This window comes from Leuciscus leuciscus (assembly GCF_965113295.1).
Source record: "Leuciscus leuciscus genome assembly, chromosome: 16".
In the NCBI taxonomy this organism is placed as follows: Eukaryota; Metazoa; Chordata; class Actinopteri; order Cypriniformes; family Leuciscidae; genus Leuciscus; species Leuciscus leuciscus.
The window spans coordinates 14,173,588-14,196,160 of NC_138740.1; the positions used below are offsets into that span (position 1 = coordinate 14,173,588).

A 22,573-nucleotide genomic window follows, 5' to 3' on the forward strand; every position below is an offset into this window, starting at 1 on the left:
AAGGTGTAATTTTACATTACCTTATAAAAGGTATTTTATAAAAAAAATAAAAAAATATTGATGTATGTTGGAAGCTGACATGTCCTTGAGTGTGATATGTAAAGAGCATTTTGTTTATCATTTGACAATTACTATGGAGCTTTTTGATCTCATATTATTCAGAATACTATATGGAAAATGTGTACTAAAATGTCACACCACAGGACAATTAAAATGAAAAATTTTAATTTGTCTTGTATAGAATTTTAATGTCAACCATTTACTGGTTATTCTCCATTACATAAAAATCCAGAATTTTAAGGGGGATGTCACAGAGTCAACAACATAGACAGCACCAGACCTCTACACTCCACCCACTCGTTCCCAGTCACCCTCACCCCAGGGAATTGGGAACACTAATCACCGTCACCTGTCACCAATCTTCACTGATCATCACCCAGCACTATAAAACTCTTCTCAATGCAGTTCACCATGGTCTGGTCTCGTTGTTCCTTACCTGGCTCCTTACCTGGCTCCAGCGCCGGCGGTGTGGGGGGGGGCATTAGGGGGCAATGCCCCCCCAAATGTCTTTTATGCCCCCCCAAATTGAATTATGATATCATTTACAAAATAATATCAGTTTAATTTACATTTTAGTGAGAAATAATAAAAATATGTCTACAAACTGCTCATTAGCTGAAAATATAATAAAGCTTAGCCAACATAAAACCACAGTGAGGAAACCCCCCTGCCGCCCCCCCCCCCCAATCACTTGCACGTTAATACATGAATGAAATGACTTTCAGTTGGCGCAATATTCCTGGCTGCATTCAAAACAAAGCAAACAGATGAAAACTGTCCAAAAATGGACATTACAAAATGGTTCAAAACCACAGTTTCTCCTTCCACGTCGATTAACGATTCTGCTGACCCCATACAACAAGATAACGACAACAGCCCGGCTAACATTTGTGACTCCGTGGTCGGCGGCGGCGGCGTGGCCGCTAACATCGCAGCTTCCCAAGCTAGCACCTGTAGCTCCAGCTCCACTACATTTGGACCAGACCTTCCTACACTTCAAGGTCCACCTGAGGATCTCGGTGACGAAAAGCCCAACCAGGTGAAACTGGACAAGTATCCAAGCCGCCTTTATAATGGGAAAAAACGCTCATTTGTGAGTACATGGTACCATGGAAGAGACTGGCTGGAATACTCTGTGAACACAGACAGCGCTTTTTGTTTTCCTTGTAGGAAATTTCGGTCAGCGACAGCATAATACCAATGTTGATTCAGTTTTTATCACAAAGGGATATTGCAACTGGAAGCATGCAAACGAATCCAACAAAGGCTTCCATAAACATGCCACTTCCAAAGAGCACCTGACATGCATTGCCGCTTGGAGGGAACGAGGGAAACGCACAGAGACGGACACAGAGATTTCCAAATTGATTAACACAGAGCAGCTTTCAAGCAACCGATACTACATGTCTGCCATTATTGACATTTTGGAGTTTCTGGCAACAAATCAACTACCTTTGAGAGGTAAGCTAGATGCCTTTGATAGTATGTCAGAGGGGGGGAGTGGACTGTTCCTTTCTCTATTTGAATACACCCTCCGAAAAGACCAGCAGCTGGTTAAAGTCGTGAAAACAATACCTCGCAACGCAACATACACAAGTCACGAAATACAAAACGAACTACTTGAGGCAATGAGCAGTGTCATAACGGATGCTATTGTACGTGACATAGGCTCGCAGTGGTTCACGATCAAAGTTGACGGGACTCGTGACTCCACTGGGTGTGAGAACATTTCAATAGTCATCCGGTTCATATCAGAGGACAGTTGTAAGGTGACAGAACGTCTGCTTACCATGGCCACTGCAGAAGCTGGGGACGCAGGGACACTCCCTGACACCATATTACAAGAACTTCAAAAAGCGGGGCTCAGCAGTGCAAAGATATTTAGTCAGTGCTATGACGGTGCATCCCTCATGTCTGGGGAACACGGAGGAGTCCAAAAACTGCTACAGGATAGACTTGGCAGAGAAATCCCTTACATCCACTGCTTTAACCACCAGCTGCACCTTGTGGTCGTTCATGCTCTGTCGGCTGAAGAAGCAATTGGTGACTTCTTTAATGTGTGTGGCATGCTTTATAATTTCCTGAGAAAGCCCACCGTTTCCACTCACTATAAAGGTGATACCCTGAAGCGCCTCCTTGACCAACGCTGGACAGGCCATCTAGCAACGGTCTCTGTGATCCTTAAAAACTTGGAGGATATCATTGCGGTACTGTCAAAGACGAGCAGCTCTCGGGCCTTTGGATCAGAAGTGAGAGTGCTGGCAACTGGCCTTTTACACCAGATAAAGGAGCGCAGCTTTGTGTTCATTGGACATAGTGTGCACAAGATATTACTGCTTCTGGACTCGCCTAACAAACAGCTACAGGCGAAGGAAATGGACCTACTGAATGCAGTGAAACTCGTGCACAGTGCGATAGACTGTGTTCGTGATCTGAGATGCGACGATGCATTTACCGAGCTCTGGAGTACTGCTACCAACAACAACGAGCCCATAGAACCCAGCAAAAGGAGACGTGTTATGAACAGGAACCTGGAGGAGTATGTTCTTGAGGAGAGTGTGGGACAAAACGACACAAATAAGGACGACAAGTCAGAGCTGAAGAGACTTTTTTTCAGTGCGATTGATGCCGTACTTGGAGAAATGGATGTGCGTTTCAGCGAGCGCAATGGGAAGCTGATAAATGCATTGGAAGCTCTTGACCCAGAAAATTTAAGTTTTCTGGATGTGAAAAAATGGAGATAGTGGAGTCGGAGTTCTGCGTCGCACGTCGATTTCTCCAGTCCCAAATGGAAGACGACTCAGAGGAGAAATGGACAGTTCAGAGACTGTTGTCCAAACATTACAAAACGCTTAAGGCGATGCCCACTGCGTTGACGGCACTCCAACTGGCTTTGGTATTTGGTGCTTCTACTGCGACCTGCGAAAATTCGTTCTCCACGCTCAAAAATGTGTTTTCAGAACACAGAAGGAGCATGCTTCACACAAGAAAGGCCAGACTAGTTCAACTTGCATTCGAGAAGGACTTGACAAAAAAGTGTTGTGGTGAATGGAAGGACGCTGTTCTCAGGAAGTTCCAATCAGCTCACAAGCGGCGTCTTCAGCTCTTCTAACTGCAAGTTAAATTTAAAGTTTCATGCTGGCCGGTTGTTAGTGTATTTATCTACCTGGCATTATGTACTGTCAAAGTTCACTATATTGTGTTGTCACGTTATGTTGTGATGATGAGACTAATAATAGTTTAGTAGGCCTATTTAGTTCAGTTTTGCGCTGTCCATTGTCCTGAAATGTCACTCCCGCCGTGGAGAAACAGCTGTTTTAGCCTATATTTTCTTGTAAATGGAAATTGTAGAATAATCTCTGTGTATGTTGTGAGTGTTTTTAATTTGTTTTGATGAACTTCGAAGGTAACTAACGTTACATGATGCTTTTTTAATAGTAGGCTACTGCGAACGCTTATGTTAGAGCAAAGCAGAATAAAGATGTGTAGCTTTTTTTCTCTCTTCCGCCAGTGAGATAGCAGTTAAACTACTATCCTGACCTGTCAGTGAGAGACTGTGAGCATGTTCGTTAGCTTTGTTTATAATAAAGCTGTGGTCAGAGTCGGTCTTGTAATTTTTTTGTATAGGCCTATTTAACCCTTATTTAATCAAATTTCTTAAGAGTTGCACGTCTTGCAACAATGTGTAATGGTTTATGTGTTTATTGTATGCGTTGCATCACTTCATGGTAATAGCTAACAGAAAAGGCAGTAGAAATAATAAATATAGGATATCTGATATCCGAAAAAAAGTCCCCATACCTAGTGCCCACCCATTGAAAATAAATGCCCCCCTGCTGAGCGTAGTCTGAAGCCGGCTCTGCCTGGCTCCTTACCTGGCTCCTTACCTGGCTCCTTCCCTGGCTCCTTACCTGGCTCCTTACCTGGCTCCTTACCTGGCTCCTTACCTGACTCCTTACCTGACTCCTTACCCCTTACCTGGCTCCTTACCTGACTCAACAATTTGTCTTCAGTCATCTGCATCGATCTCCATTTCCGAACCTGGAACAGATAAGACCCTTACTCATCCAGATCTCCATCCTGAACACTATATTCATCAGTTACTCACCTGATTCCATCGTTACGATCACATACTTCTGCAAATAAACCTGTTAATTACTTTACCTGTGTGAATCCTTCTGTTTCATGACAGGGACATGGTGGCCTCACAGCAAGAAGGTCCCGTGTTTATTTATGCACTTTAATATATTTTAAAATGTAATTTATACCTGTGATGCAAAGTTGAATTTTTAGCATCATTACTCCAGTCTTCAGTGTCACATGATCCTTCAGAAGTCATAATATGATGATTTGCTGCTCAAGAAACCTTTCTTATGTTGAAAACAGTTTTTCCTGCTTAATATTTTTGTGGCGAAACAGTGATACATTTTTAGGATTCTTAGTAGAAAATAAAAAAATATATATTTTCTTTTTTTTAAAGTGCTTTTTCAATATTTATAATAAGAAACATTTCTTGAAGACTGAAGTAAAGGGTGCTGAAAGAAAAAGTAACAGGTGCTTTGCAAAAATATATTCAAATAAAAAAATAGTACTTTAAATTGTAATATTATTCACAATATTAATGTTTTACTGTATTTTTTGATCAAATAAATGTAGCTTTGGTGAACATAAGAGACTTCTACCAAAAACATTAAAACATCTCAAAGATTCCAAACTTTTGAACGGTGGTGTATCAAGTAAATGTGTTAATTTGCACACTGGTTTGTTTTCTCAATTTCTGACTAATTTAGCCATTTATCAGTAAAGCATTTTAACATCCCAAAGTTTACTTTTAGTATATCAGTGTTTATTTGTTTGCAGAAAAATGACACTAGCTTGTTTGTTTGAACATGTTCCCTCTTGTTTATTCCTAGCTTTGACGGGTTGCAATTAGTGCAGGATGCTTGTCAAACAGGCAGCTGTCACTGCAGAAAACCTCATGGAAAACTCAAGCAGCTTGTTTAAACTCTTGTCCTGAAGCGGCAAGGCAAGGAAGCTGTATTTTTTCAACTCCATGGATCATAGAGTCGTGTCATTTCCTCTCCTGGAGCCCAGGGACTGAATGCATTTTGCAAAGCTGGTGGGTTTTTAAACAGAAGGATATTTGGGGCATAGATAAATCTGAACACGCATGGTTTCGAGATTCTGTTCCACAACTGCTGTCCCATGTCAAAAGCAGTGGTGAAATAAGTTCATGATGTCATTCCAAACCTGTATGACTTTCTTTTTTCCATTGAACACAAAAGAAGAAATTTTGAAGAATATACTGGTCAGTCACATCACAAATGATTAATAGTAACTGTTGTGACTAGATCATTGAGTCATTGAGTTCAACTCAAGGACCACATCAGTCAGATTAGTGAATGAATCATTAAGAATCAATTCACTGATCAATGATTCGTTCATGAATTAGGCATAACTACTTCACTCATTATGTGAAGGGCAGCTTGGGTGGCTGATGACTTAAACTTCTGTCTGTTCTTCACACAAAAGTAAGCTATCGTATGACTTCAGAAGACTTGGAATATGGCTCACACACTTAGTGTCATTTTTATAGCTTGAAAGATCCAGTCCCAAATACTTATAATTGAATGTTTTTAAATAAATAGTGCATTCTTCAAAGGTTCTTCTTTGGTGAAAGAAAGTCATACAAAGAATACATTTTTGGAACGACATGAGGAAATGAATACAGAATAGTCATTTTGGGTGACACAACTCACTTCCTAGAGACATTTTGTTCTGCTTGTTTTGCTCAAGCTCACAATCGTTCTTTTAAAATAGATTGTACTTCCCCTCTAAACAGTATCTACAATGAAAAACAAAAACTTGACGTGGAAAATACATCTAATTCTAAGTGTAAGAGTTAGCAAAATCTGTCAAAAAAAAAAAAAAAAAAAAAAAGGACATTGCATGGTGCTGGAAAAAATAAAAATAGATGTACACTATTATGCATACATAAGTTATTGAGGTGCATATTGCCTGGGGCCAAATGTGTTTTGGAAATCTGGCAAAGCTGCGGTGTCATTAGTCCATGATCCATCTCCTTAAAAAGAACACTATATGAGGTCTCATATTTGTCTGTTTTAAAATAAACTCATAAAGCAATACATACTGGCAATCCATGAATGCTTACTTACATATTTAGTGTATGCAAGGAATATGTATATGAGGTAACCTGAATATATGTCCTCTATGCAGGCAGACGTGTTGTAATGCCCTTTGCTGTTGAAGCTTATTTCTGAGGGCCACGTTGTGTCAGGTAGAGATGGAGAAGGTCACTGGAAACAACCCTGCTAATTATTTTCGTAGAGGGTTGCATATAAATAGATTGATTTACAGCAGACCCGCTCATCGGCTGTTGCTGCAGTCTGATTAAGTTCCTTGGGATCACCTTATTGACGCCAGAGGCTTTCCTGGCCTAGTCATTTAAAGAGTATGGAAGCCTATTTCCACCATCTTAATTATGACATAAAAGTTGAAATAATGACATACTGAGCCATATTCATAAGATGAAAGATATCAAAATGATAACAAAAAAGTAAAAATTCTAATGATTCTGAAAATAGGACATCATAATTATAACAAAGTTTAATTTAAACTTTTTAATCTCATAATTATGACTTAATATGCCTTTTTATTTCGTAATTAAGACTTACCAAAGCATGTTTGTTTTTGTTTTTTCTTATGTGGTGGAAATCTCCACTTCTGACATGTCAATGAACCTATACATAGCCTATATGACATCAAAGTCTTGATTGAGTCATGAGCTGCGTCCGAAATGGAATACTTCCCTTATACTATATAGTTTGCAAAAAACGATACGCCAAGAGAGTAGTATGTCCGAATGCATAGTGCTCGAAATACAGAAGGCGAAAAGTCCCCGGATGACGCACTACTTCTGGCGAGATTCTGAAGTGTGCATTCGCTGGACACATTACTATCCCATGAGGCCACTGGAGAGGATTTATGAATGGAAGTGAAGCGACCCAACTGACACGGATAGGTCACGTGACTCTAAAAACATGGCAGATGTAGTACGTCCGAATTTCATTCATACTACCCAAATTCGTATTATATAGAACATACTTTTTTAAAGGAAAGTCAATTCAAATTCAATTGTAGAACCTACTCAGACAGTACACGATTTCGCGTGCTAAACTAACAAAAATTTAAATTAAAGGTACAATATGTAAGATTTTTGGATTAAATATCCAAAAACCACTAGAACAATATATTTTGTTGATTTGTGTACTTACATAATCCCAAATATTTCTTAGAATGTTTAAATAAATAAAAATACAGCGAAATAAGCAGTTTTAACCAGGACACGGACCTTGTCCGTGCATCGCCAATCAGTGACATCATATCCGCGTTACCCTCTATTTCCGGATTTATTTTGAAGAAACCACAAAAGACGCTTTAAAATATTATGTGTTTTATTAGACAGGTGAGCAACTGTTTGGATACATTCATCGACAGAAAACGTACCATTGTATAAAGCTCAACAGAGTTAGTCTAAATAGAGTTAGTTTAAATCTCGTATTCTTGATTTACTGCGAGTACATATTTGCCATACCTTATTATCGATCTAGCTCACTGCAGTGTGCAACAAGTGTCTCATATAGTAGCTGCCGAGCGAACGCACAGAGTAGCATTATAACAACTTTAAAAACATTAAAATGTATCTAATATGATAAAACAGCGCTGCATTACCCCCACATACGCATGACCGAGAGAAGCAGAAACGGCATAATAAAAGATCCACTGCTCTCGAGACGTGTGTTGCGCTCGTTTCTTATTAGCCATCGCTCTAGTGGCCTTGTTACGCTCCAACGGCTTTCGTAACGTTAATACATTACTTTAATACATTACTGGTCAACCATGAATATGATGTCTCCCCAAATTTTGTCATATTCTCCACCGGCTGTAAAGGTGAAGACTACAATTCCCATGATTCCGCGAAATCAAGGCATCATCAATCTATGCCTTTGTTTTGATTAAGCGACCTCTAGTGGCGAAAAATTACATATTGTGCCTTTAAAACAAACAAAAATTTAAATGAAAAAATTTAATTGAATTCAAAATTTTAACACGAACAATAATTGGATATCACGATCAAATGCCACTAAAACGTATGCTTATGATATCCACTCACTGACATTAAAAAGTCCTCCAAAATGTGTCCAGCACTAGGCTTACCACAGCAAATCGCTACAGTGAAAAATCAAAGCAAGACTGCACTGTCATCCAAAAGATACCTCTGTCTTGCTCCAGCCTGACCCATGAGATCCTCACGGGACACGCGGCGCCGTCACTCGTTAACCGTTCTTGAAGGCGTGAGCGCGAGGGAGAAAAATGTGAAATGGTGTGAGCTGACAACCCATGGGCGGCGCTGACAAAGCACATTTTCTCACTTAGAAAAGCCGCTGGGCCGGGCCGAGCTCTTTTTGTGGGGGAATGTGTGAATTATTTAGGGGCTTTGCAGCATCTCTGCCCAGTCAATCCCACTTAATACATGCCGTTGCTAACCTCTAACAGCTCTTGGCTGGCTACCTGCGCATATCTGAGGCATTGACTGCACACTCTGCATTGTTTAACCATGCGCCAAGCTGAAATGTCAGAATAAATGGTGAACTACAGTACACACCGGTTCTGCAGTGCAACAAGCAGTCTGCATACAGTTTTTCATCTTTATTAGAAGTTGTCTACCTGTAATGGTCACAGGAGTAATTGAACACAGCCACACAGTGATTTAAGGAACCGTACACACACAAAAGAACATTTTGTCATACTATACTCGCCCTTATGTCGGGTTTTTTTTTCCAAAATGAGATTTTTCGTGCAGGACTTTTCTATACAACTAAACATAAGTAACTGTTTTTATGCATGAACAACTTTAGAGACATAAACATGTTTACAATTCCTTTCATAGGTTTATAGAATATTGAATTCATGAAACTTCATTCATATTAGTTTGATTTTTTTGTATTTAAAGTATCCAAAAACCACTTGTTATATATTTTGACTTGTGTACTTACGTTATCCCAAATGTTTTCAATAATGTTTAAATCCAGAGAAATGCACAATTTTGACCAGTGACAATGCCTGTGTCATTGTGAAAACCATGAAAACATGGCTTCCTGAAAAAATGCAGAAGTAGTAGATATAGCTTTAAAGCTGGCATTATCTGGTAGTGTCTAGCTAGCCACAGTTGTTTGTTTTGCACATTTGGGATGAACCACAATTATTAATTATCGTTTGCTGCGGTTTGTGTCGCCAAAGATAACCCCATAAAGCGAAAACACAACAACTCCCAAAATTCTGTACATACGTCAGTACATCTATCTATCTATCTATCTATCTATCTATCTATCTATCTATATATATATATATATTTATGTCTGTCTGTCTGTCTGTCTGTCTATCTACCGTCTTATATGTTTATATTAATAATTTATATTATTATAAATATTAAACACATTAGTTTATGTTTTAGATTATATCATTACATCCCTTTGGGATGGTTTCTTCATATATACAAATATAAACAAATATGTGACCCTGGACCACAAACCCAGTCACATGGGTCACAATTTTGAAATTGAGATTTATACATCATAAAGATGAATAAATAAGCTTTCCATTGATGTATGGTTTGATAGGATAGGAGAATATTTGGAAGAGAGATACAACTATTGAAAATCTGGATTCTGAGGTTGCAAAAAAATCTAAACATTGAGAAAATCGCCTTTAAAGTTGTTCATTTATGTTCCCGATTGTGTTGCATTCACTCGCAAAAATAAATGTTTTATTTACGGTAAATTTACAAAACATCTCCATGGAACATGAAGACCCATACAATGTATTGTTATCTATTGCCACAAATATACCAGTGCGACTTGTGACTGGTTTTGTGGTCCAGGGTCACATATGTGTAAACATTAGCCTACATACAGGCTGGGAATGTAAAGTGACATTTGAGAGCTGCAGCAGAAGGGGAAGATTTTCAGTAAATAAATGATTTATTTTTATTTTTTATTGTGTTCTTCACCCAAGCTATTGTATGACTTTACAATAAATGCATTTAGGGTACTTCATGGAGGTTTTTTTTCCAGGTTTAACAAATGCGGTCACTATAATTTCAGAATTTTCATTTGAAACAATGGTAATTAAAAAAAAAGATCCCTCACAGTTCTCTCCGCGGCCCCCATCAGGAGTGCTAACAGCTTCCATATGAAACGTTTACAAGCGGGGAAGAGGGATTAATGGCAGCCGGCTGGGGCAAAAGACCGCCAGGGGAGTTACCTGTCAGAGCCCTGCCGAGAGCCTCTCTGGGGCCGCACCATCAATGTTTCTCTATAGAAACAGCAGCGCAGGCATCATCATTGAGGAATGAGGGTCAGAGCGAGGGAAAAGTGGATGAAAGGCAAGGATAAAAGTAGAAATCCATAGCGGACGACAGAAGAGCTTATTGCTCGGTTTGATGCCTTGCAGAGCTCAAGTGGGTGTCTGGCTTCTGGTTGGATAACAAGAACTTGTGAAAAGATCTGTCCTGCCACCTTTCCTGTCCTTGATGTGAGGAAGCAAACTCCTCCCTCTGTGTCCCCCTTAAAGACAAGAAACATTTCTGATATGGCCACCATACCCAAAATATTTTTATCTTCTCGTAGTAACAGTGTTGCAGAGTCTTATAAATATACAGTAGTGGCCGAAAGTGACATCCAGAGGGGATTGGTTTGGGATTCTGTTTTTGATGACCCTACAAGTTTGATTAAAGGCCCCCTGTGGTAAAAATCAAGTTCTCTTACGAGAGGTTCTCTCGTACTTGCGTAAGTATCATGGGGGTAGGGGTGGTGGTGGCGCAATGGATAAGACACATGCCTTTGGTGTGAGAGACCCGGGTTCGAATCCACTGTGAGACACCAATGTGTCCCTGAGCAAGACACTTAACCCCTAGTTGCTCCAGAGGCGTGCGACCTCTGACATATATAGCAATTGTAAGTCGCTTTGTATAAAAGCGTCAGCTAAATGAATAAATGTAAATGTAAATGTAAATGTTACGCTAGGGGAAAACCTCTTTTCCTCGAGATATTGAAGCCAAAAATTATCCTTAATTTTGCAATCATGTAAAACGCATTGCAGCAGCATGCAGACATGGGCGAGACAGCTCGCGCGCCCATTGGCTGCTCTGCGGCAACTGCACCAGCCTATCGATAGAGGCCCCTCATGACATCAGAACCAATGAGGGTGCTTCGCGCCCATTACGTCATGTCCCGCCGAAAGCGGGTGGGGCTAGGGCTATAAATACGGCCCAGAGAGGCTGGTTTGGTCAGTTTTTTATCTCTTCAGCGAGCCTACGCATCGCTGGATCCTGAGAGGAAGCCGCGCCGTCTGATTCAAGCACTCAGCGGGATTAGTTCTGCATCTGAAGCTGGCGGTCGACAACTCGCCGCCTTCAGTCGCCGTTACTGCTCACGCTTTCCGGCGTACATATCCTTTTCTCTGCTACTGTGTTTTGTGTATGTGTGTGTTCGCCGCCGCGACACACACTCTCATTGCACTAAAAGAGTCTTTTTCAAGACGCCCCTTTCCTGAGGACGCGCAGCTCTCGCTCTCGCGCTCGCTGACGGCGACTGCCCTCACTGCGAGCTAGTTACTGCCTATGGTGACTCTGCGGACTCACCTGGCATCCTTCTCCGAGACTGCTCCTCCGCCCCGCCAACCCGCAAAGCTCGCCGGTGCGCCCGCTTGCCTTGCCTGCTTGGAGGATGATACCTGCTCTCCCTCTGTTCGAGCCGCGCAAACCGCGCCGTTCACAGGGGATGTCAGGAGCGGACGGTCACGGGGCTAGCTTTCTCTCTCCCTCTGTTCGAGCCACGCAAACTGCGCCGTTCACAGGGGAGGCTGGAAGCAGACGGTCGGGGTTAGTTTTTCTTTACGTACAAGAAAGCTACCCTGCCCCTGCGCCCCATTCACGCGTCACTCACCGGTGAAAGGAGAAAAGAGTGTTTATAGTCCCGCCGAAGCTGGACCGACCTGAATTTTCTCACACATTTCTCAGTTCCCTGATCAGGCGACTGGAAATATAAATATTGCAGCGCCTGCAAGCAAACGCCGAGGAAAACATGTTGACGCTCTTATATGCTCGTGCATCTGAAAGCCTTTGTATCCCCCCCTGTGGATCAGTGGCGGAATCTTTGGTTTTCGCACGAGAGACCGGTGTTCGAATCCCGGTCTAACGGCAGATAAATTATGCCTCCAATGCTTCGCTCTGTCAGTTCCCTGAAAGGCGACTGCAGATGTGCATTTTGCAGCCAACGAGCGCGTTGTACAACCCGCTCGCCTGCACCCAAACACCGTTTCTATGGTTCCCGTGCGTCACTGGCGAAAGGAGAAATTAGTGTTTATGTCCCGCTGCGGCCGGGCTGAATTCTATTTCTCACACATTTCTCATTCCCCTCTGAAGTTCAGGCGACTGGAAATGTCAATACTGCAGTGAGCGAGCCTGTTGTAATGCACGCACGCTTGCAAACAAACGCCAGCATGTTGACGCTCTCTGATAATACTCACGCTAACTAAATGCCTATGTGTCTTCCCCTGTGGCCCAGTGGCAGATTCTCAGGCTTTCGCGCGAGAGACCCGTGTTCGATCCTGGGTCTACCGGCAGTTAAAATTATGCCGTCAATGCTCGCTCTGTCAGTTCCCTGAAAAGGCGACTGCAGATGTGTATTTTTGCAGCCAACAAGCGCGTTGTACAACCCGCACCCAAGCACCGTTTCTATGGTTTCCGTGCGTCACTGGCGAAAGGAGAAAAGAGAGTGTTCCTAGTCCAGCTGCGGCTGGACCTACCTCCATTCTCACACATTTCTCTGGAAATGTCAATATTGCAGTGGACGAGCCTATTGTAATACACGCACGCCTGCAAACAAACGCCAGCATGTTGACGCTCTCTGTTTCTATGGCAACTTCTCGCTCGTTCAGTTCCAGTAAATGCGACTGTTCCAGTGTATTCTGCAGTAAACAAGTCGGCGACACAGCCCGCTTGCCTGCACACAAACGCCGTTTTTACGGCTACCCAGATAAATCCCATAAGAGTGTATTGTGTATGCCACGGCCGATGGTGTTATGAGTGTAGACAAAATGCCCACTACCCAGTGCTCATTCCTACACAGAAACACAGGGCTCGCGCACATGAAATCGACCCAGATCGATTGCGCATTAAATGTGGTAAATGTGCCCACTGCCCAGTGCCCACAAACACTACGTTCTGCATGTCTCAAGGTTTCTGTAAAACGAAACCAACATGCATTCGCTCTGCTCAGGCGGACAATGCTCTCAGTGTTGTAAATGTGCCCGCTATCCCACGCCCACATTCACACATAGACATGACAGGTCTTACGGGACTCGCCCAGCCCTCCCCCTCTCGGTTGACCACCGCAGAGGAGTCGAGCGCGGGCAATCTGCCCGCTGTTATCAGCGCGCCCCCTGCCTCAAATGTCATAAGCGCGACGCTTATGTTGCAGCACACTGAAGCCCCTCTGTCGCTGAGTGACCAGAGCGCGCTTCGCATTCAACCCCTAGCCATTCGTGCAAACGCATGGGCAAGGCTACCCGGGGTTTCGAAGTGGGTGCTAGACGTTATAGAAAGAGGCTATTCGCTACAGTTCGGTCGACGCCCGCAACGCAAAGCGGCGCGAATCGATTCTACGGTGAAAAAGGAAGTAGCACACCTACTTCGAGCCGAAATAGCGAAGTTACTGAGCAAAGGGGCTATAGAACCCTTATCACAAGCTCAGAGCGAAGGGGGCATGTACAGAAGATATTTTCTGGTACCCAAAAAAAAAGACGGGGGTCTCAGACCCATTCTAGATCTAAGACGACTAAACAAAGCACTTCTGAAACGACGGTTCAGAATGCTCACGACCAAGAAAATCCTCTCGCAAATTTGCCAAGGGGACTGGTTCATGTCGATAGATCTGAAAGACGCTTATTTTCAAATAAAAATAGCGTCACGTCACAGGCGATTTTTGAGATTCGCCTTCGAGGGTCAGGCATATCAGTACACAGTCCTGCCATTTGGCCTATCCCTGGCACCTCGCGCATTCACGATGTGCATGGATGCAGCGCTCGCACCCCTCAGGCTCCGAGGCATACGAGTGCTGAATTATTTGGACGATTGGCTTGTTCTAGCTCGATCACAGTCGGAGCTCATAGAACACAGGATCCTATTACTCGATCACCTCGAGAATTTAGGTCTCACAGTGAAGAGTTCGCTGTCTCCCAGTCAGAAAATATCTTTTCTGGGCACAGATCTGGACTCGCTGTCTATGACAGCACAGCTGTCGCCGCAGCGCAGACTAAGTATTCAGCGCATGACAGAGATTTTTCGCCACGGCGCTTTAGTCCCGCTCAAAAGTTTCAAAGGATGCTGGGTCTCATGGCTTCAGCATCCTCAGTGCTTCAGCTGGGTCTGCTTCGCATGCGCCCGCTGCAGTATTGGTTGAAAGCGCGTGCGCCGCGCAGAGCTTGGACCTCCGGTCTCGCGCGCCTCAAGGTCGATCAGAAATGCGTCGCAGCTCTGAAACCTTGGACAGTGACCGACTGGTACCGGTCAGGAGTAAGCCTGGGGACTTCCTCGAGTGTGAAGGTGGTGTCTACGGACGCCTCAACCTCGGGATGGGGAGCGCTGCTCGAGGGCAGACCGTTATTCGGACAGTGGTCGGAACGGGAGAAGCTTCTGCATATAAACTGCCTGGAAATGATGGCAGTCGACAACGCGCTGAAGCGCTTTTTGTCCCCAGATAAAAAAGACACCACGTCTTGGTCCGTTCGGACAACATGTCAGTGGTGGCTTATATAAATCACCAAGGAGGTATCAGATCCAGAATCCTTCACAGGCTGACGGAACGCCTCCTGGTCTGGGCTCAGCACAATCTGCGCTCGCTCAGGGCAGCGCATGTGCCCGGCCATCTGAATGTGGGACCAGACAGACTGTCCAGAAACTATCTTCCGGCAGGAGAATGGTCTTTACACCCACAGACTGCTATGGAAGACATTTGGCTGAGCGAAAATAGACCTATTTGTGTCTCAAGAGAACGCTCATTGTCAGGAATCTTTCTCCAAGAGCAGGGATGCGCTGGCTCACATCTGGCCCCGCTGCCCGCTCTATGCGTTTCCCCCTGTCACGCTCCTACCCCAGGTGTTAGAGCGAATCAGGGAGAGCGGATGCCCGGTGCTACTCGTCGCCCCATTTTTGGAGAAACCAAGTCTGGTTTCCAGTCCTGATGCAGCTGACGAGTACCGCCCCGTGGCCGATACCGGTGAGGAGGGATCTCCTCTCAAACGGCTTGATCTGGCATCCTTACCCGGAGCTTTGGTCCCTACATGTGTGGGCCATCAACGGGTACCCGTTAACCTCCCAGTGGGAGTGTTAAACACGATCACACAGGCTAGAGCTCCATCTACGAGGCGGCTCTATTCCTCAAAATGGTCTGTGTTCACTAGCTGGTGTACAGCGAGTGGCACTTCACCCTCACGCTGTGGGGTGCCGGAGGTTCTCTCCTTTTTACAAGAGCTTCTGGATAAGGGCAGAACCCCATCCACGCTCAAAGTTTATGTGGCGGCCATAGCAGCGTTCGCTGAACCGCCGCTTGGCCAGTCATTAGGAAGGAACGATCTGGTCATTCGCTTGCTTAGAGGAGCTAAGAGGCTGAACCTTCCCAGACCTCCCTCAGTTCCCGTTTGGGACCTTTCCACGGTTCTGGAAGCCATGAAAGGTGCCCCATTCGAGCCAATACAGTCAATAGACCTGAAACTCTTGTCTTTCAAAACAGTGTTTCTTCTGGCTCTCGCTTCAGTGAAGCGCATAGGGGATTTGCAAGCGCTCTCAGTGAGTGCGACGTGTATGGAGTTTGGGCCTAATGACTCGAGAGTCATACTCAAACCAAAGCACGGATATGTTCCTAAATCCCTCAATACACCGTTTAGGGCACATGTTATCTCCCTGTAGGCCCTGCCGGTATCTGAAGAGGAAGGGGACGCAGGCTTCCTTTGCCCGGTCAGGGCGTTAAGAGCCTATGTGTCTCGCTCATCTGTTTTCAAACAGACGGAGCAGCTCTTTGTTTTGTTCAGCGGACGTTCTAAGGGACTAGCTGCATCAAAACAGAGTTTATCCAGATGGATAGTTGATGCTATAGCGCTAGCTTACACATCCAAGGGCCTGCAATGCCCGATAGGTGTCAAAGCGCACTCCACAAGAGGCATGGCTCTTTTATAACCTCGAGGTTCCCGCTTTACAAGCTAGGTTGCTCTCGGTTTAATTTTTCAGTATTGCCTGCCCGATGCTATCGGCTCAGGATGCTGAAACTGCTAGAGCGTCGATCACTGATCGTCTGTATACTTCTGTGGGCAGAATTTATCAGTCCAGGCCGAGTTCGCCCTGGCTGTGTGGAACACTTGATATAATATGCTCTTATCAGAGCTCTATATTACAGGAATGATGCTATTCTAGCCCCTCTTCCCGGATTCTCTGTGAGTCCCTTGTGATTAGGCACTGTATGAGCCCCGGGCACCTGCCCTTGGGACTTTAGTGTTATGTCTCAAGCACGCACGCCGTTTTACACTGTGTTCCCCTAGCGTAAGATATTTACGCAAGTACGAGAGAACCTCTCGTAAGAGAACGTACTCGGTTACTAACGTAATCTCGGTTCTCTCTAGAAGAGTACTTGCGAATCTTGCCGTGCATGCGTCACGTTCTGATTCGCTTCAGCGATGAAAAAACTGACCAAACCAGCCTCTCTGGGCCGTATTTATAGCCCTAGCCCCACCCGCTTTCGGTGGGACATGACGTAATGGGCGCGAAGCACCCTCATTGGTTCTGACGTCATGAGGGGCCTCTATCGATAGGCTGGTGCAGTTGCCGCAGAGCAGCCAATGGGCGCGCGAGCTGTCTCGCCCATGTCTGCATGCTGCTGCAATGCGTTTTACATGATTGCAAAATTAAGGATAATTTTTGGCTTCAATATCTCGAGGAAAAGAGGTTTTCCCCTAGCGTAAGATACTTACGCAAGTACTCGTTCCCTCTTCTAGAGAGAACCGAGGTTACGTTAGTAACTGGTACTGTACGTTTTCAATGTTGTTTATATGTCTGTGTGGTGTTTTTAATATGCTTTAAAACAAACCATGTGCGAAATCATCAGTCAGAGCCATTGCTGAGTGTTTACTCCTTAAATCTGCAGTGAACCAAAGACAGTCTCAAAAACGTGGTTTGAAACCGCCTCTCTTTCCCATCACAAGCTTGCAACCATTCCCGTCAACGTGTGGGGCGGGGCTTTTCCTATCATTATTTTATTTTACTATGTAAAGAAAAACTCACAGGAAAACGCATACATTGTCTACAACATAATCAGTTATTAATATTTTGTTGTTTTTGCTCGTGTTTATATTTTTTTTGTATGACAAGCCTGGCCACAAATCCGCACAATTTGACATGTTTCATCGCGGTATCACAAATAAAACAATTGACTCCAAGCACAACTACGCATTATGCTCACAAAATCTTAAACATATTTTTAGTCATTTGAATAAAGTGTGAATATGTCAATTTTCCTAGCAGGGACATCACTTTTGGCCTCTACTGTATATGCCTGGCTGCAAGTCATTACAAATAAATGGCAAATGCATACTGTGACTCCACAGTGAATATCAGCAGGAAATTACTATGAGGTAGCAGAAATATGCTGTAGAATTACAATTATTGTTTGCACTACAGTAATATCTTGCATATTAGATTAACTAAATTGTGTGATGTCCACAGTACATAATAATATGCTTGCACTTAGGTTCACAGCATTCGCTGCACCATGAATAAATTATACGATTTCATATATTGTACTATTTTCTGTTTTATTTTTCTGCTGTAGGCTATAGATATAAATGTATGGTGATCTCCACCATTGTACAATTTTGTATGCTGAGTCTGTGCATTTCTGGTTGAGAACCCATATTAAAAGTTCACCAGAGATAACACAATACTATTGTAAATCCTTCTCCTCCTCCTCCTCATCGAAAACATTATTTTATTCTAAGAAATTACTCTTAAATGTTGTAAAAACCTGGCATTCATTATTTGATAATCCATCAATTTCTATTCATTATTTGATAAGCTTCTTATGGGCTATGTTGACAATGCCTGCACAAGAAATTTGCCTTTAGAGAGAGAAAAAAAAAACATTAATGCACGAAAAAAAGGCAAGAGATAAGCTAATGCAAGAGGAGGGGATGCATGCAACAAAAAAGTAGAGAAAATGAAGAGCGTTAAAGGCCCATACACACCAAACCGACATCAAAGAAATAAAGGAAACAAAAGCAAACTGTTGTGTCACCTCATGTCGTCTGAGTCTCTTGCATCTTGCGAAGAGCTAAGAATGCAGATATACAAACCAAAACAAAGCACAAAGCAGTGCTTGTTTGCCATTTTAACACCAATTTAATCACCACAGAAGGATTCGGAAATATGTGTGATAAGTTGCAAATGGCTCTGGCATTGTTATTCGTCATTGGCTTGCTTTCATTCCATTTTTCCTCTCATGCGCTGGTTTGCTATGCTAAAACAACCGATTAGAGGTGCGTTTTCAAAAAAGCATTGAAAAAAACACTAATGCATGAATAATGGCAAATAGATAAGTTAATAAATGCAAGAGGAGTAGATGCAGGCAACAAAAATGTAGAGAATATGAAGAGTGTTAAAGGCCCAAACACACCAAACCGACATCAAAGAACTAGAGGCAAGCGTGCCGCACAAGCCCTGAAAAGTGAAGCCAAAACGTCTCGATCGCCCCCCGGTGACTGGTCCTAGTATAGGTCATAAACCCCGCCTCCCTGTGTTATTCAACGGGACGTGAGACCAACTAAACAATTAAATTACACTTTAAATATCTTTTTTCCAAAGGTGGTTTCTTTCATTTGTTGCCGTATTTTTCACGCTGATGTTAGTTCAAGTGTCTGTTTCAAAAATAGGTTGGTTTTTAGTCAGTTGCGTGATGCTATAAAAACGGTGGTGTAACATCATGATTGACAGCTGTGATTGACAGCTGTGATTGACAGGTTCTCTGAGCGAAGTAGTCACTGAAGCACCAACGGACATTTTTTTCGGGATCTTCGGAGGACTGGGGAGATTGTATGTACTTTATTTTAACAAGCCTCTTGTCGTACTGCAATAAAAGAAAATTAAAAGTGCACTCAGGGAGAGTGCATTCTGCGAGAGTGAGGGCGGAGTGTTGATTTCGCAGCTTTACTTCCTGCTTACTACCACGCAGGTCTGGTCCCAAGACCCAGACTGTTTTGTCAGCTCATGTCACCTGTGTCTCTTGCATTTGAACACAACACAAAGACTACAGCTAAGTTCTGTGCCTATGTAAGCAGAAATAACTCTCCATACCAGCAGGTGGCAGTAGTCAGTATTTGTCACTCAAAAAAGGAAACCTGAAGAACTACGACTGTAGAAATACAAACCGTAAACAATGTAGTGTTGTCAGAAATATCGATTTCGGTACCAAGTCGGTACTGAAATTTTCAAAATGTGACTCTTTGAGCGCTTCGTAAACACCTCTGATTGGCCATAGAGACAGAGCGCAACGCTTCATAATCTGAAGACCACGCCCACCAAGGGGGAAAACAATCCAACCGTCTCCATTGACTTTGCATTGCGAGAGGCTGCCTCCTTGTCATTTCTTGCTTCTAACAAAAGACAGAATAATGCCTAAAAGCTGCTATGTGACAAGATGTACAGCAAATAAGCTAAGAAACCCAGAAATAAGTTTTCATAAGCTGTCGACCCCAAAAAACGAGCGTTAGAGGACATGGATACAGGCTGGAACGAATGGGTAAATTGTGGGATCCTGACACTCAGTATGTGTAAATTAAACATTTGGTCACTGGTGAGTCAAATATCCAAATGTCAATTTTATATATTATATTTCTGTAAGATAAACTATCCTGTGTTGCCGATTACGGTCTCCTCCAGCAGGCGTACGTTAGTTCTACCAGAAAGACTCGGGAGAAGATATTGTAACAATCATCCATTTATTAATGACCCAGCAAGCAATATATGCAATAAACTATTTGGCGTAGGCCCCGCCCTTTTTATCCGAGGGTACGGATTCAGCATTTCCTGCCTGAAGATGAAGGCAGGGGCGCAGCCGACCCCCTGTGATGTATTGGAAGGGACCGTCCTGGTGGTGGTGGGGTGGTTGGAGGGGAAGGAACATCCTGCGGTGATAAAGATGGAGAGAAGAAGCCTTCTTATTAGTGGAGGAAACCATCTTGGTGGTGGTGGGGTGGATGGTGGTGAGTGAAGCGTTCAGCATCTGCGAACTCAGACAAGTGTAAGTACGGGTCCTTTATACTTCTATTATTAGAACGTGATTGGATAAATGAGAATGTAATAAGTGACGCAAACAATTGAGTCTTCCCAGCAGAACTTATGCTAAAGATTTCATTTCTCAGAGTAATGAGACACGTGACGCTCTGTCTCAACTGCCTGTATCCACTTTTATGTACTAAACACTCGTTTTTGGGGGTCGAGAGCTAATAAAAACTTAGTTCTGTTTTTTTTTAGCGTGTTTGCTGTACACCTTGTCACACAGCAGCTTTTAGGCATTTTTCGGTCTTTTGTTAGAAGGAAGAAATGACAAGAAGGCAGCCTCTCGCAATGCAAAGTCAATGGAGACGGTTGGATTGTCAATGATAAAAATGCATCTTCCAAAACAATTGGGAAAGACTATTACAGAGCTGAAATGATGAAAAAGTTATGTTCAGTAATCAGTACACTCATCAGCATTTTAAATCATAATGAAAAAAAAACATAGATTTAACATCAGTTGAAAGGCCTTAATGAACACCGAACAAGCTATTGTTGAACATAAAAAAATCTATGTTCAGAAAAGCGCAAAGAATACAAAAACCTTTAGAAGCTCAAGTGAGGTTCATTATCTCTCACCAGAGATGGTTTAAAAGAGAGAGAGAGACAATTTCTCTCTAGAACGGCTCCAGTTTTAACGTTAATATGATCAAACAGTTAACCTCCCTTATAATGTACTGAAATAGGCAAAGATAGAGAGCTAACACTAATTACACTGTACTTCCATATTTTATGCAATGCTAACGTAAATATGCATTGTTCTAAAAGAGGGGCATCATCCCCAACCTTCAATGTATACTTTTATTTCATAAGGATGCATTAAATTGATCAGTGAAATGAGAGTAAAGACATTTACATTGTTACAAAAAAAACACTATTATATGATATTATATATTATAATATGAATTATATTTTTGATCAAATAAATGCAGCCTGCTGAATACATGGCTACTTTTATATAGCATATGGATAAAGATGTTTTGCCTCTATAATGTAGTTGCAGTAAGAGCTAATGTAACCATGTCCCAAACATGTTTCTAGAATCATGCAAAGATGGCAGCCTCCAGGACTGCATGTACAAGCTGAGAAACTGCCACTGAGATGGAAGGGAATGTTAATGATAGCATCCAGGTTTGCAAAGTCATAAATTATCCTGTAATACGTTTTTCATTGCTTCAACCAGTTATCCAAACTACGCATCTGAATTGAGCAAACTCCGCATGAATCATCAGTGGCATGCATTATCAGGACACGATTTCGCAATACAGGCAGATGAGCTTTACCAGACGTCCTCAAATATGCAGAGTTTCAGAAATCTGTCCTCCGTTCAGATCCGTGTTCGGTTTGTGAGATGTTTCCCGTTCAGCTTGTGGTCTTGTGAGAAGGCTGGCTGGTTCCCAGGTTCCCTGGAGACTCCAGGCCTTTGAAGAGGGTTGAGCTGCGAGACCAAGCTCAAACCATCCAGCAGGCCTCTGAGGGATCACTGACGTTCGAGGAGAACGCTGTGAACGACACTAATGCCCCTGCTGTGAAGATTTGGGCTGTTTTGGCAAGGAGAAAGAGACCCAGACAGACGGGAGTTCTAGAACTTTAGCACGTTACCACCTGGTATTGAGCATCTTACAGTAGGTTGATTGATCAGACGTCCCGGTTTCACAACGTGTGTCCTGACATGACGACAAGTACAGTATATCCTGTGGTTATAGGCTCACTGAGGTTTTTTCTTTGAAACTGAACATGTCAGTAGCTATTGTCTCTGCTATTGTTTGCAGATGGCTTGTCATTTTCGCAATAAGCAGCTTCTGAAGAAATGCGTTTTCAAAGATGAGCAGAAATAAGCCGGTCAAGTAAAAAGAGTAAAGAGACATTACAAAAGATATTCAGTCCGCTTACATGGTAAAACATATTAATCTTAAAGGGATAGTTCAGACAAAAATAAAAATTCTGTCATCATTTACTCACCTTTCTTTTTTTTTTTTTTTTTTTTTTTTTTTTTTTTTGAACACAAAAGAAAGAAGATATTTTGAAGAATGTTGGTAACCAGACAGTTGACAT

General features: G+C 42.9%; 1 long non-coding RNA gene across 1 annotated transcript; it reads left to right on the forward strand.

Moving 5' to 3' along the window:
• Positions 1-762: 762 nt before the first annotated feature.
• On the forward strand, positions 763-3,661 carry LOC309478398. Its single transcript, XR_014198967.1, has 2 exons — positions 763-958; positions 3,098-3,661. It is a non-coding gene; the product is annotated as an uncharacterized lncRNA (long non-coding RNA).
• The last annotated feature ends 18,912 nt before the right edge of the window (positions 3,662-22,573 follow it).